This window comes from Elephantulus edwardii, unplaced genomic scaffold (assembly GCF_000299155.1).
Source record: "Elephantulus edwardii isolate Elephantulus edwardi_28Jun2011 unplaced genomic scaffold, EleEdw1.0 scaffold00002, whole genome shotgun sequence".
In the NCBI taxonomy this organism is placed as follows: Eukaryota; Metazoa; Chordata; class Mammalia; order Macroscelidea; family Macroscelididae; genus Elephantulus; species Elephantulus edwardii.
In genome coordinates, this window is record NW_006399752.1 from 34,728,892 (window position 1) to 34,748,972 (window position 20,081).

The following is a 20,081-nucleotide window of genomic DNA, read 5'->3' on the forward strand; positions in this document are numbered from 1 at the left end:
ATGACTCAATGGCAAGTAGGCAGGTAACAACAATGAGAAGCTGAAATTGACTAGAAGGACCTTACCCTAAAGCCTCTCTCAGATCTGGACATCTCACCTCCTGAGTTGTGAGAAATGCACTTCTACTCTTCAAAGCCTTTTGGTGTAGGTGTAAGTTTTGCATGAGCACAAGAAAATGTTCTGGGGTTCCAGTTTTTCCTCAGTATTAGACATAGTTTATTATGATCTACACAGTCAGATGTTGTTGTTGTTGTTATGTGCCATCTAGTCGTTTGTGACTCATAGCGACCCTATGCACAACAGCCCTAAACCCTGCTCTATCCTGCGCCAACCACACTGCCTCTGACACACCCATCCCGATTACCCCAGTCACCGAGTCAATCCATCTCATAGAGGGCCTTCCTCTCCTGCGCTGTCCCTCCACCCTCCCAATCATGATGTCCCTCTCTAAGGACCGGTCTCTCCTCATAACATGTCCAAAGTAAGTTAGACAGAGCCTCAGAATCCTTGCCTCCAAGGAGCCACCCGGTTTAACCCTCTCCAGGACAAATCTGTTTGTTTTCCTAGCAGTCCATGGTATTCTCAATACTCTTCTCCAGCACCACAACTCAAAGGCATCAATTCTCCTTCTATCCTCCTTGGTCATCGTCCAACTCTCTGATGCATAACAGGTGATTGCGAAGACCATGGCCTGTATCAGACGCACCTTAGTCTCCAGAGAGACACCACTGCTCTTCAGCACTTTGGAGAGGTCCCTAACAGCAGACTTTCCCATGGCAATGTGCCTTTTAATTTCCTGGCTGCTGGTGCCAAGACTGTTGACTATGGAGCCAAGCAAACTAAAGCTGTGTACAATCTCAGTCTCTTCACCATCCATCCTGATGCTGCCAATTGGTCCAGTGGTGAGAATCTTTGTCTTCTTGACATTGAGCCTCAATCCATATTGTAGGCTGCAGTCCTTGACACTCTGCAGCAGGTGCTTCAGGTCCTCCTCAGTTTCAGCAAGCAGGGTTGTGTCATCCACATAACGCAGGTTATTGATAAATCGTCCACCAATCCTGACCCCACATTTCTCCGCATAGAGCCCAGCCTCTCGGATAATCTGTTCTGCATATAGGTTGAAAAGGTATGGAGACAGGACAGGACACATCCCTGGCGTACACCCTTCCCAATTTTGAACCATGCAGTGTTGCCCTGCTCTGTTCTGACAGACACCTTTGCATAATCCACTCAACACAAATAGACATTCATTCTTCTGGGATTCTTTGCTTTCAGCCAGGATCCACCTGACACCTGCAAGGAATGTCCCTGGTGCCACAGCCTCTTCTAAATCCAACTTGAACTTCTGGAAGTTCCCTATCTATGTACTGTTCTAGCCAATTTTGAATGCTCCTCAACAGTATTGTGCTTGTATGTGATATTATTGATACTGTTTGATAATTTCTGCATTCTATTGACTCACCTTTCTTGGAAATGGGAACAAATCTGGATCTCTTCCAGTCTGTCTTCCAGGCAGCTACCTCTAGCTTTCCTGGCATAGACTGGTGAGCACCTTCAGGCTGCATCTGTTAGTTAAAACATATCAATTGGTATCCCATCTGTTCCTGGGGCCTTATTTTTTTTTTTTGCTAATGCCTCATACACTTTAGGAATATTGATAGGAGAGATTATTCTTTGGAGAAGGACATCATGCTTGGAAAGATGAAAAGATCATGAAGGAGAGAAAGACTCTCAAGCAGGCAAATAGACACCGTGACTGCAGCAATGCTCTCAAATGTGTCAGAGATTAGACAGGATAGGACAGGGTTCAGATCTCTTGTTTATATCATTGCTATGGACCATACTCAACTTGAGGACACTTAAGAACAACCACCACCACAACATTCTTTAAAGCCATCCATGGATGCTATTTTTTGTTACAAGAGCATTAAGTGCCTAAGACTCATAGCTAGCTAGCCCGAGAGGCAGATTGATGTGCAAAGTTCAGAAGTCATATCTAGTCTGGGAAGGGGACTCTCTCTATTTGAAAGGCATCAAGTCTCAGAAGAAGGTGAGTCCACCCTGCAAGTGCAGAGATGTCAGCAAAAGACCAAAGACAAGGTCTGTAAAAAACTAGCATTCAGAACTTTTCAGGGGTGATAGACAATCAAGGAGACTGGGGAGAAGCAACCAGTCTGGCAGAAGACCAGTAGCAAAAGGTCCCGCACCAAAAAGAGAGAGTGATTACCACAGAGGGGTGAAAGAACAAGCTACCTGTGTGTGACAGCTCAGGCACTCAGGAACCCTGCCCACAGAACATCAGTGGGGTGGTGGGAGAACCATGCTGGGGTGACAGATGAGGAGGTGAACCATGTAGTCTCATCTCTGTTGGGGTTATACTCATCTCCCTCCACGTATGTTCTGAGCTCGGAGTTGTGTCTATAGATCTTTGGGTGATAAAAATGAGTTGAGCTTAACTACAAAGTTAAAGGCTAGCAACTTGTACTCACCTTAACAGTGCCACATACGGAAAGCCTGACGATCTGCTTGTATTGCAATTAGATCCAAGAAAATCTCTTGAAGTACATCTCTACTCTTACACAAGGGTTTGCCAGGATTGTAATTAGTAGGAATCAGCTCAGTGTCAAAGGATGGTGATTTGGGGGTCTATGCCTAGCCCTGGCTGCTTCTGAGAACTACAACAGGGACCAGAGCTGTACATGACAGTCCCTGGGCAGAGTGGACAGAGCCTGGCTTTGAGTCTCAGCACAGAGGAGCAATCATGGGCCTGAGCACAGCAACCTCAGAGAAGAACCAAGAGGAGAGCCTGGGCCAGCCCAGAGCTGTGTGATGTCTCACCATTCTGTCCTCCATCACCTGACAGTGTGACCTTTTCATTACAAGGGGCCACTGTGGGAACCAGCTAGGGGAACGCTTAGGCTCTGGGTTGTGGAAGAGAAGGGTTGTTGTTGTTGTTGTGTGCTCTCGCTTGCAACTCATAGCGACCCTGTGTACAGGAGCCCTAAACCCTGCTCTATCCTGTTGCAACCTGTCTCTGACACACCTACTCCCCGTTACCCCAATCACTGAATCAATCTATCTCATCTAGGGTCTTCCCCTCCTGCACTGTCTCTCCCCTCTCCCAAACATGATGTCCCTCTCCAAGGACTGGTCCCTTCTTGCAACATGTCCAAAATATGTCAGATGAAGCTTCAGAATCCTTGCCTCCAAGGAGTAGCCCAGTTTCACCCTCTCCAGGACAGACCTGTTTGTTCTCCTAGAAGTCCATGGTATATTCAATATCCTTCTCCAGCACCACAACCCAAAGGCATCAATTATCTTTTTATCATCTCTAGTCATTGTCCAGCTCTCTGATGTATAGCACACAATTGCATCCTGGGTGATTGAAAAGGTATGGAGACAGAATATATCCCTGGTGGACATCTTTCCCAATTTTGGACCATGCAGTGTTTCCTTTCTCTGTTCTGATGACTGCCTCTTGGTTAGAGTATAGGCTTTGCATAAGTACAATCAAATTTTCTGGGATTCACATTCTCCTCAGAGTCAGCCACCATTTGTTGTGATTCACAATGTCAAACGCCTTTGCATAATCAATGTAACACAGACTTACTTTCCTCTGGCACTCTCTGTTTTCTGCTAAGATTCATCACCTACATTAGCTATAATATCCCAAATTCTATTACCTCTTCTAAACCCAGCCTGCACATCTGGCAGTTCTCTGTTGATGTGTTGTTCCAGTCATTTTTGGATAATTTTCAGCAGAATCTTGCTTGCATGTGATAGTAATGATACCACATAATGATATCGATAATTTCTGCACTGTCCAATCATGTTTCTTTGGAATGGGAACAAATATCGATATCTTCCAGTCAATTGGCCAGGTGGCTGTCCTCCAGATATCTTGACACAATTTAGTGAGCACATATAGGGCAGTGCTGTCAACTCTTTCAGAGAACTTGAACTTCTTCCTTCATCACCACAGGCTCTTGCTCATACCGTTGTTTCATGAAATTTTTCTGTCAGCCAGTTCCTTCTGGATACTTCTTCCATTTTCTTTTAATGCTTCTTGGACCATTTAACACTTTGCCCAAAGCATCCTTAAGTATTACCACTCATGGCTAGAGTTGTGCCTGTTCCTGCCTTGCTGTTGTTGGGTACAGTCCATGAGAGATCCAATACCCTCCTCTAGTACCACAACTCAAAGGTATTGATTCTTCTTCAATCATCCCCAGTCATTGCCCATCTTTCAGATGCATAGCAAGCAAGTGAAAAGACCATGGCTAAGGTCAGGTGCATCTTATTCTTTATACTGACATCTTTGCTCTTTAGTAATTTGGAGAGGTCCTTGACAGATTTCCCCAGTTCAACTCGTCTTTTGATTTTTGACTGCTGGTGCCAAGGATGTTGACTGCGGATCCAAGTAAGATTAAATAGTTGACAACTTCAATCCTTTCTCCATCTATTAACTTGGGTTCCTAGGAGCAGAACATTGTTTGGAAACAGTCTTGGAGATGTTGTCAGTTGACATGAGGTCATACTGGATTGGGTTGGTCCTAATTCTAGACGAGTGGGTTCTTATAAAGAAGGAAGGAGACACAGACGCAGAGGGAAGACAGCCACGTGCAGATGGAGACAGAGATTGGAATTGGGCTGCAGCTGTAAACCAGAAATGCCTGGGGCTACCAGAAGCTGGAAGAGACAAGAAAGAATTTTCCCCGAGAACCTTTGGAGAAAGCATGGTCCTGCCATCATTCTGATTTAGTACGTCCGGCCTCCAAAACTGTGAGACAATACATTCCTGTTCTCACAAGCCTCCCACTCTGTGGTATTTGGTTATGGCAGAAGTCAGCCCACCCATCTCCACCTCACCAGGAGCCAAGGAAACCATCCCCCATTTGTTTTGCCACAAGTCCACACCATCCCTTCTTGTACTCTTTATCCCTCATTCCTGTTTTCAGTAAGTCCATCTTTACAGACTCCTGTCGCATTTGACCTTCTCACCTGTGACAACCAAGAGCAAAGAGGTGAGGCAGAACTGATGTAGCTTGTGCCTGGGTGCAGAGGCTTGGGCCGACACAGCGGGCCAGTGGCGTCCAGGCCTGGCACAGCTGTCTGCACAAGACAGGAACTCCGCCTGACTGTTGATCTGTGATGAGGACATTGACAGCTATGTGCAGGCATATTGACTTAGAGGATAGGGGTTGAGAAGAGGTAAAGATTAGTACAGAAGCTTTATAAAGTATATGGAATGATTGGAACATGCTTAACAGAAAATGAAAGGTATGTCCTCCATTTTCAGAGCACCCTTCCTCCACACCTTTGGTCTGAGTACACTGTATTTGGTGGGTAAACAAGCTTACTGGAAGCAGGAGTGGCATCCACTTCCATAAATAGCTTGCCTCAGGAAACCTATGAACCTGGAGAAAGGATGGAAGTCTATGATACCGTGGTACTTAACAACAACAACAACAACAAAGCTTAACTAGGATGGCCAAGCCTGGCTGGTTAATCACAGGCGCTCACAGCAGGACCTGAGAGTGATAACGGGAATCACTTCATATCAAGGGCATTCATCTGCCTTGAAATCAGCCAAGCACTTATCATGATGACATTGAGTTTCCAGGAAAATGAAATAATTGCGGCCCAGGTGGGAGGACTTGAGTCATCACCTCACCCTGCCCAGATTCCCTCGTTTGACTTGTTGAAATCCATTTCCAGGGTGCCACTACAAAACTCAGAGAGCCCTTGACTTCTTCGCTCAGCTTCGTGGCCCTTCAAGGGGGGTGAAATGCATAACTGCAGGCACTCAGAGGCTCTTGTTCACATCCAGAAAGGCTGTGACCCTGACATGCACCTTCTTCAGAGCCAGCGGGAGCTGTCGTAGTTCTGTGATCGTTAAACAAGAGCCTTCTTGAGTGTCCAGTGATGACCCCTCCAGCAAAGTTCAAAAGAAGTTTATAAAAATCCTCCTCACCCTAGATGTGACCAGATTCTAGGACTCTCAGAATTATGGAGAAGAAGATATTGGTGTTCAGAGCCCGTAAAGAGAGACCCTGCACTGGTCAGTGAGTTAACACACTTAGAGATTGAAAAGTTGGAGGAACCAGTCCACTCAGAGGTAAGATACCTCAGCAGAAAAGCTTGAAAACGTACTTCTAAAAACCAGCTATTGAAAACCCAATGGAGTGTACACACATAATTTAATGGTACGGGAGAGGGACAGCCCAGGAGGGGGAGACCCCCTATGAGGTGGATTGATTCAGTGACTGTGGTAATCGGGATGGGTGTGTCAGAGGCAATGCGATTGGCACAGGACAGAGCAGGGTTTAGGGCTGTGGTACACAGGGTCGCTATGAGTCGCAAACAACTCGACAGCACATAACAACAGCAACATGAGTCATAATCAACTGAATGGAAAATGAGGGGTATTATGGTGTAGAAACAAGTGGCCACTATCTATCATTGACTTCTAGCTACACATATCATCCCCCTGCTCTCAGTACACCCATCCTTGAAGACCTCAATCTCTTCAGGTGGCCTTTGTTCCAGAGCTCAGGTGGCCATCATAATCCCTATGTGAATGCTGCTGGCCTTGGAAAACATTCTCTGGCTCCTAAAGCTTCTCCTTGAAAGTAAGACACATCCTTCCATATTTCTTCCTCAGAGACAAGACATGTGGTCACTGTTGGCATTAGCAGGGTACAAAACATAATCCTCCAAGTAGGAGGGACAACACATCTTGAATAAAATAACACTATTTTCAAGGCTCTCAGCTTTCCACGTTCACCTTCCCCATGACCCCTAACAATGGTACTTCTCTAGGACTAACTCACTGGAGAGGGATCATTGCTAGGTGCTATAGAATCAATGATGACGCATAATGACACTGTAAACAAAGGATCTGAAGCCTGCCCTATTCAGTGCCGCCCTCATCATGCTTTGTACACGTAACGTGGATGCATCTTGCAGAAGGTCTTCCTCTCTTCTGCTGACCCTTCACCTTTCCCAGAATGATCTCCCTTTCCGAAGACTGGCCCTTCCTAAAAATATGCCCAAAGTATGTGAGATCAAGTTTTACCATTCATGCCTTTAAAGGCACCCTGGTTGCATTTTCTCAAAGACATTTATTTGTTCTTATGGTAGTTCATGGGATATTCAGGACTCTTCTCTCACACAGTAACTCAAAGGCATTCATTCTTCTTCTGTCATCCTTATTCTTGGTCCAACATTTATATGCATAGGAAGTGACTGAAAAGAGTATGGCTTGAATCAGACACACCCTAGTCTTTTAAGTGACATCACTACTACTGAGCACCTTGGAGAAGTCCTTGATGGCAGATTTCCCCAATGTAACAGCTTTTTTATTTCTCGACTGCTGGTTCCAAGTTTGCTTATTATGTATCCAAGTAAAATGAAATCACTCACCACATCAACCTTCTCTCCATTTATCATGATTTTGCCTATTGACGCAGTGGCGAGGATTTTTGTTTCCTTAGTTGTTGAAATGTAGTCTATTGTGAAGCCTGTAATCTTTGGTCGTCTTCAACAGACTCCTCAAATCCTCTTTGAGCAAGCAAGGTCATACCATATACGTTACACAGGTTGTTGATGAATCTTCCTCTGATTCTGATGTCACATTCATCATGATTGATTTGCTCAGCATACAGGTTGAAAAGGTATGGAGAAAAGATACAGTCCTGATGCACACTTTTCATGATTTTAAACCATGTGGTATTCCCTCACTCGGTTCAGACAGTAACTTCTTGGTTTAGATATAGGTTTTGGATGAGTAAAATTAAGTGTTTTGGGATTCTTAACCTTCTCAATGTTAGCCAAAGTATGTTTGTTGTTTGTTATGTTATATGTTATATGCTATATGTTATATGTTATGTGTTATGTTGTTATTAAGTGCTGTCGAGTCGCAGGTGACTCATAGTGACCGTATGAACGAAAGTACTGGACACCTGTATAACTTTCATCCTTTCTCCAGATTCATAGGGTTTCCCTAGGCAAGCTATTGTGGAAGTGGATGCCACTCCTGCTTCCAAGCTTGTTTTAGTCAAGGAGCTCCACCAAACACTGTCTACCACTGGTAACCATTCTCACATTTGACTCATCAGTGTCACAATGTTCAGCTTCACAGCAACCAAGAGTTACCTCTGAACAGCAAGTGGACACACCAGGGTTACATGACCTTTGGCTTGGGAGCAAGGTCCCAAGCAAGTGTTACGTTATAGATAGTCTAATTTCTATATATCCTCCTGGAGAGATTGTAGGTAGCAACTAAGAATGATTAAGAAGAGATGGGCCCACTCTGGGGAGCCAAAGATCATTTCCTGGAAGAGGCTGCCAAGATTACCATAGCTAGGAACATCCTGTCTATAGCTGGCATTAACCATATGGTCCTACCTGCACTTTGAATTCTCTTCGTATGTCATGGATTGAATTGTGTCTCCTAAAGAGTTACGTTGGAGGCTTCCTCCTCGTCTTGCTTAAGGTCTTGTGGCCTTGCTTAAGGAGATAATGTTCTCTTGTAGATGTCCCACGTTGATAAGGCTGAGTAAGGTATGTCTTAATCCCAGTCCCTCCTAGGTGATGCCATAAGAGTGAGTCCCTGCTGAGTGGTGTCTAAAATGGCCATGGACACAAAGACACACGGTGGGGAGAAAGCATGTGAAGACTCATCAAAGATGAAGAGCATCTGCTCTTACGAGAAGTTGAGAGACAAGGAAGACTCTTCTCTTGGGACCCAGGTAGCAATAGCACATCCATGTTGACACTCTGAATTCAGATTCTTGTCTGCACTGCTATGAGACAACCAATGTCTATTCTTTAAAGCCACCCTCTTTTGAACTTTGGTTATAGTAGCCCTAGGAAATGATGACAATGTAGTCTTTAAGTTTGCATCTTTGGCTTCGGGCTCCTGAAGTCATGGCAGGTGATTATTGCTGTTAGGTAGGTACCCTCAAATAAATGTCAACTCGGGGATTCTGTGAAGAACAAAACAGCTCTGTTCCAACCTGCACTGGTCTCCTGATCGTGTCTGGGTTGAACCCATTGCTGCCAACGCTGTGTCAATCCATCTTGTTGAGAATCATCATCTTCTTCAGGGATCCTCTCCTTTACCAAGCGTGATGTCTTCTCTAGAAAGCGGTCCTTCCTGGCAGCATGACCGAAGCACAGGAGAAGAAGCCTCACCATGCTCCTTGCCAAGGAGTGTTCAGTCTATACTTCATTTAAGACAGATTTGTCTTTTCTTTTGGCCGTTTGTAGTATATTCTATACTCTTTGCCAGTACCGTCAGCCAAAGGTTCCAATTGTTTTTTTGGTCTATTTTTTTTTCCTTCTTTGTCCTGTTTTTGGTTGCATGTGAGGCTCTTCACATAACCAGGGTTATGTTTGGCTCACTTTTCTTCAAAGTGATATCTTTGCTTTGTGACATTTTAAATCTTTTGCAGCAAATGTGTTCAACACCAACACGATGGTTCTATTTCTTAACTGTTACTTCTATAGATATGGATTGTAGATTCAAGTAAAATTAAATCCTTGACAATGTCAAATGTGTATCCATTTATCATGCTACTTATTGGTGCAGTTGCGGGGATCTCTGTTTTATTTGCCTTGAGGTGTAATTTGTACTGAATATCATAGTGTTTTTTCTCTTCACCACTAAGTCCTTCAAGTCTGCTTGGTTGTGTCATCTGCGTGCTGCAGGTTGCTAATGAGACTCTGATCTTGATCCCACCATTTTCTTTATATAGTTCAGCTTCTTGGGTCATCTGCTCAATACACAGATTGAATAAGTAGTAGTTGTTGTTGGTTTTGAGTACTGGTGAGTCACAACCAAACCACAGCTGACCCTCCAGAGGGTTTTCAAAGGCAGTAATTATTACAAGAGGAGACTGCCCATCCTTCTCTTGCAGAGCAACTGGTGAATTTGAACCATGGACCTTTGGGTTAGCAGCACAGTTTCTTGTCATTAAGCCATCAGAGCTCCCTGGAATAAGTAGAGTGGAAGGATATCAGTTTGATGCACACTTTCTTGGTCCTAAACTGAGTTTGCTTCCCTCCTGGTGTTTGAATGACTGCCTTCAAATCTAGGAAAAATTCCACCTGAGATCTGTGAAGTGCACTGAGATCTCCATTCTTCACAAGGTTATGATCCAAACAGTCAAATACCTTTTCGTGGTCAAGAAAATGCAAATATAAATGCTTTCTGGTACTCTCTGCTGTCAGCCAACACCTATATAACATAAGTAATGATACTCCTTGTTTCAGGTCTTCTTTTGGAACTGACTTGAATTTCTGTCCGTTTCCTGTTGATACATCACTGAAACTCTTTATTATCTTTGGTAAAAATTGACTTGCAAGTCATATTAATGATATTGATAGTTTTCATTTTCTTTTGGATCCTCTCTTCAGAACAAGCACAGATAGAGATCTCTTCCTATTTCCTGGCCAGAGAGTTGCCTTTGGAATGCCTTGGCATAGATGAGTGTATGTTTCCAGCATCTTGTTATTGTGGAGTCAGAACTGACTTAGAGCTGGCCCTCCAACAGCTTTTCTGAGACAGTAAATGGCATCGATGGAGATGACGCATCCATTCTTCTACCACAGAGCACCTAGTAGACTTGAACCGTGTGTCCTTGGGGTTGCAGTGTGGTTTCCTACTACTAGGCCATCAGAGCTCTCATGTTGCCCATGAAAGCTTTCATATTGCAACTCTAGATGTGAATTTTCCTTCAGTTCTTTTAGCCTGACAAATATCAAGCAGGTTTTCCCTTTCGGTTTTCTGAATCTAGGTCTTTGTGTTTTCCATTGTAATACGTGACTTCTTTTCTTTAGTCATCCTTTGGAATTTTCTTTTCAGGTCTTTTATTTCTTTCTTCCTTTCACTTTCGTTTCTCTGTGTTCGAGGGCAAGTTTTCAAATCTTTTCTGACTTCCATTTCGATCTTGTCTTTCTTTGTTGTCTTTTTGATGGTCTTTAGCTTTCTTCACTTTTATATCCTTGATAAACATCCCACAACTAATGTCTGGCCCTCAGTCATTAGCGCTCGCAGCATCAAATCTTGACTATTCTTCAAATAGTCTATAAGATAAAGTAGAAAGTACTGAGGGCTGTACTTTGGATTTCTTGGGCTTGTTTTCTTTTCCTTGAACTTGAACTTGAATTTGTGAGTGAGGAATGGTCACTCTGCACTCTTCCCATGGCCTTGGTCTGCCTGATGACAGTGAGCTTCTTCATTGTCTATTTTGTTGTTGTTGCTAAATGTCATCGAGTTAAAAACAATTCATAGCAACCCTACGAGCAACACATCTGACCCCTGCCCTGTCCTGTGCCATCCTCATCATCTCTGACATACTTGAGGACATTGCAACATTGTATATATTTCCATATAGTCAATTTGATCCCTGTGCATCCCATCTGCTGACAACCACATGTATAATTGCCATTTACATTGTTGGAAAAAAGTATTCCTAATGAATATGCAAAAATATTTCATGTATTCTCTGGCATTGTTTCTACCACCAAGACCATATTTTCCTACTACAAATGCATATTCTTTGCTTCCAATTTCCACATTCCAATCATCAACAACTATCAATATATCTTCATTGCACTTTTGATCAATTTCAACACAGAAGTTGGTAAAAATCTTCAATTTCATTATCTTTGGCATTAGTGATGGGTGCATACATTTGAATAATAGTTGCATTAGTTATTCTTCTCATAGGCTTGTAGATATCATCCTGTCACTGACAGTGTTACACTTTAAGATGGGTTTTGAAATGTCCTATTTAACGGTCATTGAATACAATGTCATTCCTCTTAAATTTGTCATTCCTGGTGCAGAAGGTCATACGTTTGTCAGGCCCAAATTATCAATGTGAAGCGTATTATTATAAACTGCCTGGTATCTTTTGTTATTGTTTGCAACTTTTTGTTCTGATCCATCTCCCCATTTCTCCTCTACCCCCAAACACTTACGAGAATGTTTTTTTTGGTCTGTTTTTTTTACTTCACATATATTTAATGTTGAAAAACATGTAAGTGTTGTGTTTTTGGTATTGTGTTTAATGTGAGTACATTTTGTTGTACTATTGAGTTCCTGTTTCTTACTTTTATATTCAACAATATGCCTTAAAAATCTGTCTGTGTTGCTTGTTGCTGTATATACTTCTAGCTTGGTGCCTTTGACAATTTCACAGAATTCCATGTTGTTGCTGTTTTGAGATGCTGTTAAGTTGGCCCCAACCCTCACGTATGGCAGAACGCAGCTTTACCCGGTCATGCGCCACTTCCATGACCTCTCATACGTGTGAGCGTATTGTTTAACCTATGGGATCAGTCCATTGCAGCAAAGATCTTCCCTCATTTTTGCTGACCTCTTTACTAACCACAATGCCCTTTTCTGGTAATTGGTCTTTACTGATGACATGTACAGAGTAATCAAGTTGAAGTCTCACTATGTTTGCCTCCTGTTGATTTGAACATTGTCTTATGGCTTAAGTGAATGTTTATAGAGCTAATTTCCCATTCACCAGTTTATGTACATTTCTATTTTGTGACATTGATTGTAGTTCTTACCATGTAACCGTCCTCTTCCTGATTTTCTGTGGGCTCTACGTTTCCATTTGCCCCTCTTTCCTACCCCTTCCTGCGTTCTGAACTTTGTTTAGGGATAAATGCTGCCTTAACGATCTTGTATAGTGATTGATCTGAGAAGTACTTTTTCATCGGCTTTATCATTCACTTTAGAGGTTTATCAGTAGTTTGACTACAAGATTATGCCAGTAGACAGGTTTATTTCTAGGCTTGAAGGCTGTCGAAGGGTCATAGCCTCTAGGATTTCACCACTCTCTTTCTAACCAGCTAGTGGGAGAAGGATGGGCAATCTTCTCCTGTGTGATTAACTACCTCTAAAAACCTCACCGAAGACTTAGTTATGGGCATTTCTGAGTCAATGGTATACAACAACAACCATCAAACTAGTAAGTCTGGTCTGTCCTTTAGTTTTGCCTTTACATTTCAGGGTAGTGAAGGATCTCGTGTAATCCATTAGTTTTTGGACTAATCGTTTCTTTGAGTCTTTGATTATTTTTTTAAAACTCTTTTATGCTTCAGATGTAAAGAGATAAACAACTGTATCTTAGATGGCCATTTGTAAGCTTTTAAGATGCCAGCTAATACTCACCAAAGTAGGATGTAGAACAGAGAACATTGCCATCAAGTCAGAGCCAACTCATACTCCTGCTTGAAAAGGTGGAGGGTCAGCGAGAGAGGCAAAGATACTGAACAAGATGGATTGACATAGTGACGGCAGCAATGGGATCCAGTGAGTCAGAGATGATGGGAAGGACACAGAATAGGACAGGATGCAGATGTATTGTTTATCAGGTTGCTATGAGTTGTACTGTATGTCTGGATGTTTTTTGCAATAACTATAATAATTGTGTAAATATATTCTCTGCAGAATGAATTCATGCTTATGATTATACTTTTATACACCAAAGAGGCTTTGTCTCACATACTTTGAGCATGTTGCTAAGAGAGGTTATTCCTTGGAGAGGGACATCATGCTTGCAAATGTGGAGGGATGTTAAAGGAGAAGAGCCTCAAACAAGTGGATGATATAATGATTGCAGCAATGGGATCAAGTATGCTACAGATTGTGAGGATGGCAAAGGGTAGGACAAGGTTCAGCTCTGTTATTCATAAGATTGCTATGAATTTTGCCCAGCTCTATGACACCTAACAAGAACAAACAGATAACCCTAGACATGCTCACTCAACCATGCCAAGAAATTTTGAAAACAATTATCTGACCAGAACAAATCCACATTGGTGTCCATTTTTTTTAAAAAAAGGATAACTCAATCAAATGTAGAGATTACTAAATAATATCATTAATTCACACTAAAGATATTGCTTTGGTTATTAAAAACATCACTATAGCATTAAATCTACAAGGCACTTGCAAATCCTGAGCTAGGATCAGAAGAGACTGTGGAATAAGGAATATCATTGCTAACATAATGGCAATCTTATCTGAAAACAGAGAACAGAGAAAGATGTTTAGTTGAGTTTTATGGTCTCTACAAAGACATTTGACTATGCAAATCACAATAAACTTTAGGTAGTATTGTGGAAAGCAAATTCCAGAACATTTGATTGTGCTAGTGTAGAACTTGTACATAGACAAAGAAGCAATTATTCAAAACAAAGAGGTGAAGAGATTGCATGGCAAAATATCAGGAAAGGTTTGTGCAGGGGTTTTAGTCTTTCTGTGTACTTACTCGGTCTGTATACTAAACTGTAACATATGAAGAATAATGTAGCATCAGAATTGGAGGAACACTTATGCATATGACACAACCTAACTGATGAAGATCAGTGTTTGCAACCTTTAGTGTAGATTGTACGTCAATCAGAAAGTAATAAAGGGAAGAATTCCATCAACATTTCTCAAGCTCAAAGAGCTGAAAAGTAAATTCAAGACTCAAGTTGCAATACTGAAAAATGCTTTGGACACAATATTTAACTATCCAAGCAGCATCAAAAGAAGATGGATTTATGCAGTATTTGTCCTTATGAGACTGTGTTAGTTCACTCAATATAATGCTCTCTACCCTTTCCCAAGATACATAGTATATTTTTGAAATCATTGCTTCTGAGTGCTGTGTAGTATTCCAATGTAATCAAGTATAGTGTTAAACACAATTTATATGAACTTTGTAAGCAAACCATTAAAAAAAGATGGAAAGAATACACAGAATCACTGTACAGAGAAGAATTGGTTGACATGGAGAAATTTCAGAAAGCATCATATGAATAAGAGCCAACGATGAGAAAAAGATGAAGTTCAAGTAGCAACGAAGGGGCACTGGCAAAAAATAAGACCCCAGGAATTGACGGAATACAAATGGACATGTTTGAACTAATAGATAGAGCCTTGGACATGCTCACTAGTTTATGCCAGGAAATTTGGAGGACGCCTAACTGGCTGGCTGACTAGGAGGGATCCATATTTGTCCAGATTCCCAAGAAAGGTGAGCCAACAATGTGGAAACTATTGAACAACATCACTCCTATCTTGTGCAAGATCTTGTTGAAGATTATTCAAAAGAGGCTAGAACAATATCTTGACAGAGAACTATCAGAAAGACCAGCTTATTTTAGAAGGGACTATGGCACCAGAAATATCACTGCTGATTTCAGATGGATCCTGGCTGAAAGTAGAGAATATCAGAAGAATGTAGAGTTGTGTTTTGTGGACTATGCAAAGGCATTTGATTGCATGGCTCACACTGAGAAGAATGAGAATCCCAGAACACTAAATTGTGCTCATATGGAATCTATACCTAGACCAAGAAGCAGTTATGCAGAGCTAGGAAACACAGCATCCTGGTTTAAGATCAGGATTGGTGAGTGTCAGAAATGTATCCTTTCTCTATACCTATCCAATATGTATGCTGAGGAAATAATTTGTGGAGCCAGACTCTGTGAAGAGAAGTGTGGAATCACAGTTGGGGAAAGACTCAGAACAACTTGTGTTACTTTGATGACACACTTTGCTTGCTGAGATGTTTGCTGCAGAAAATCAAGGACAATAGCCTTTGGTATGGATTACATCTCAACATCAAGAAGACAAAAATCCTCACTACAGGCCCAACAGTCAACAAGATGGTAGATGGAGAAAAGTTCGAAAGTGTTAATAATTTCATCTTGTCTGAATCAGCAATTAAGACTCAACAATCAGAAAATCAGTAAATGTATTATACTGGGCAAGTCTGCTGTCAGGGACCTCTCCAAAATCCTGAAGAGCAATGATGTCAGTTTGAAGGCTAAGGTGTGCCTGATTCAGGTCATGGTCTTCTCAGTCACCTGCTACACATTAGAGAGCTGGAGAATGAATAAGAATGACAAAAGAAGAATTGATGCCTTTGAGTTGTGGTGCTGTACATAAGTACTGAATATCCCATGGACTATAAAAAAAAATAACAAACCCCAAAACCAAACAAAAAAGAAACACCAAAAAACCCCCAAACAGTTAGGTCCTGGAAAGGATGCAGTCAGTTCTCCTTGGAAGCAAGGATGGTAAAGTTTTGCTTTTCATACTTTGGACATGTAGCTAGGTGAGGCTATTCTTTGGGAAGAGGACACTGTGCTTGGAAAGATGGTCAGTGAAGGAGAGGAAGACATCCAACTAGATAGATTGACAATATGACTTCAGCAGTGAACTCTAGTGTCTCAGAGATGATGAGGATGGCACAGGATAGGATAGGTTTCAGGTTGGCTGTTTATAGGGTCGCTAAGAGTTGTACGTGACTTGATGGCACCTAACAATGACAGCAGCGTCAGTTAAAGGTCTTTCTAAAGTGCTAAGAGCAAAGATTTCAGTTTAAAGACATGATGCAAGTCATTGCAGTGTTTTCAGTTGCTTTCTCGGTATCTGAAAGTTGAACAATAAGGATAAACAAAGAAGAGTAGATGATTTTGAATTGTGATGTTGAAGAAGAGTGCTGAATAGCTCATGGACTGTCCAAAGAACAAACAAATCTGTCTTGGTGAATGTGCAAGCAGGGTGCTTCTTCAGGCAAGAAAGGTGAAGTGTTGTCACATATACTTTAGACATGCTGGTACGATAGGCCAGTCTTTGGAAGAGGACTTCATGCTGAGAGAGGTGGCTTGGTGGGTCTCAGAGGAAGAGCTTCGACAACCTAGACCGACACATTGCTGCTTCAGCAACGAGGCTGAGCATCTCAGTGGTTGTGAGGATGGTGCAGGAGAGGTCCAGGTACCGAAGTGACAATCACAGAAGCAGATTCAACCCACCTGCCGAGATATGACAAAACATAACGATGGTGAAACTAATAAATACATCACTGTGAAATAAATACAACTCTAAAGCATCAGAGACCAAAAGGCAACATGCAAACAAAGAAACAGGACAAGATGATGCAAACCAGTGATGGATATAAAGAACCAGGAAACCTCCCTGAGGAAGAACCTGGACTTGAACTACATTAAAAAAGCAGTTCAGCCTATATTGTTGTTGTTTCATTTTGCTCAGTTGGCTTCTAATCACAGTAGCTACATGGACAATATCTTACCTGGTCCTGTGTCATACTCACAGTCTCTGGTGGCTTAAAGCCATGGGTGAAGTCACCTCCTCAATTATCTCCTTGAAGTTCTTCCTCTCGTTTGATAATATTCCTCTACTTTTCCAGAAACTGGTCTCTCTCCCGATAACATGCCCAAAATATGCGAGACCAAGTCTTACCACTCTCTTTGTTCTTTTGGCAATCCACAATATAATCAGTGCTCTTCACCAACACTGTAACTCAAAGGCATCGATTCTTCCCTCTTCCTCATTCATTAGTCAACTTTCCTACCCATATGAAACAAATGAAAGGCAGTATCACGGCTCAGGTCAGGACCACCTAGGTCTTGTAAGTGACATCCTTGCCCTTTAGTATTTCAGAGAGTTTCTCAGCAGCAAATTTGTCCAGTGAAACAGGGTTTATCCTCTACTGACTGTTGTTTCTATGTGTGGATTGTGAATACAAGTATAATGAATAAAATAATGAAACAATGGACATCTTACGGCTTTTCTCGATTTATCTTGGTATCAAGACCCCAGGAGGAGATAGACTGCCAATTGAGGTGTTTTAAGAAGCAGATGCAGCCTTCAATCTGCTCACTAGTCTATGCCGAGAAATTTGGAAGACAGTTAGCTGGTCAACTACTGGAAAAGATCTGTGCTTGTTCCCATGATAGCAAGAGGCGATCCCATGGAATGTACAGATGATACATTAATATCATTAGTACCATATTCAAGATAAATCTTGATAAAGATTTTTTCCAAAATGGCTGGAAGACTAGATCCACAAAGAGCTACCAGAAATTCAAGCTGGATTCAGAAGACGCTGGAGAATAAGCAGTATCATTGCTGACGTCAGATGGATCTTGGTAAAAGTTAAGAACCCCAGAAAGATGTTTACTTGTGTTTTATTGACTTTGCAAAGACCTTTGACTGTGTGAATTTTAACAAATTATAGCTAACATTAAGAAGAATGGAAGTCCCAGAAAATTGAATTGTGCTCATGTGAAAGAAACCTATACACATACCAGGGAGTAAAGTTGTCCCGGTAACAGGAGGGGCAATTTGATTTGGGAGGTGGTAGACTTCGAGGGAAAAACTCGCATGTGGAACTTGTGTTGAGACTGAGCAGGCTTCGAGCTGACCCGCCAGCAGGTTTCCAAGGCTTTAAATCCTGCGGGAGGAGGTTGCCCATTTTTCTCTCGTGAAGCTGCTGGTAGGTTCAAATGGCCAGCAGCTAGGTTTTAGCTTAACAGCCCAACTCCCTATGCACTATGCCCCCAAGACTGAAGGAAGGGCATTGCATAGCAAAGGTTTAATCCAAGAAGAGGACAGGATCAGTATCCAGTCACCCAACTAAAGAGCCCCAATACACATAAAGCAAACTTGATCATTCTAAAAGAAGAAGTAGACAATCATAGGCTGTCAGTTTACCATGCTGTGGTCGCTTGTGTTCTGCTGTCATGATGGAAACTATAACATCATTATTTCAAATACAAGAAAGTGTTGAGCAAAGGTGGAAAAGTTTCAGGAGAACTTGTAAACTGTTTCTGTTGTTAGGCACTGTAGTGTTGAGTACGACTCATAGTCACCCTATGAACAAATGATCTGAACTGTTTCCTATTTTGTGTCATCCATTGGTGCAGTCACTACATCAATCCATCTCACCGAGTGGCATCTTCTCCTTTGCTGATCCTCCACTTTTCTAAGCGTGATGTCTCTTTTTAAAGAATATCTCCTCCTAACAACAGGATTGTAAGATGAAACGTCAGCATCTTTGTCTCCAAGGAGAATTCTGGTTGCACATTCACAAAGATATATCTGGATTTTCTTCTGGCAGTCTGAAATATTCAGTACCATTCTCCAACACTACAGCTCAAAGACATCAATTCTCCTTCTGCCGTTTTTATTAATTGTCCAGCTTTCAGATGCATAGCAAGTTACTGAAGAGACCATGACCTGAATCAGATGCACCTCCATCTTCAAAGTGGCATCATTTCTCCTCAGTAATTTAGAGAGGGCCTGACAGCAGACTTGTCCAATGCAAGGTGTTTCCTGATTTCCTAACTGCTGGTAACAAGGGTGTTGATTCTGGATTCTAATAAGATGAAATTGTTGACAATTTTAACCTTTCCTCTGTCTATCATGATGTTATCTTTTGGTCCAGTGATGAGAATTTTTGTTTTCTTGATCTTGAGATATTAGCCATGCTGAAAGCTATACTCTTGATCTTCTGTAGCAAGAACTCCAAGTCATCCTCACTTTCAACAAAGAAGATGGTGTCATCTGCATAACACAAGTTGTTAATGAGTCTTTCTCCATTCCTGATACCACATTCTTTTGAATAGGGTTCAGACTCTCATATTATTTACTCAGCATATAGTCTGAATAGGTATGGATAAAGGATACAACCCTGATACACACCTTTCTTAATTTTAAACCATGCAGTGTTCCCTTGCTCTGTTCAAACAATATTTTCTGGGTCTAGGTAGAGATTTCATATGAGCACAAATAAGTGTTTTGGAATTCCCATTCAATGTAGTCATATTTTTTCCATGATCTACACAGTTAAATGCCTTTGCATTATAAATAAAGCACAAATAGACATTCTCCTGGTATTATTTCCTTTCAGCCAGGATCTCTGTTTTTAATCAGGATCCATTTATTATCAGCTGTGATATTCCTAGTGACATGACCTCTTCTAAATGTAGCTTGAACTTCTGGCAGTTCCCTGTCAATGCACTGTACCACCACTTACTTACTTACTTGTTTGTTTGTCTGTCGGTCTATCTATCTATCTATCTATCTATCTATTTATTTGGACTACACTGTAACTAATGGTCAACTCCAAAATGAGGGATTTATCTTTCACTACTCCACAAATTGCTGTCTGTCAGATACTCCTCTAAATCTGAACATTCAGATTAAGACAGACTAGGAAGAAGGATTGACCATCCACTTCTGAAATGGCAGG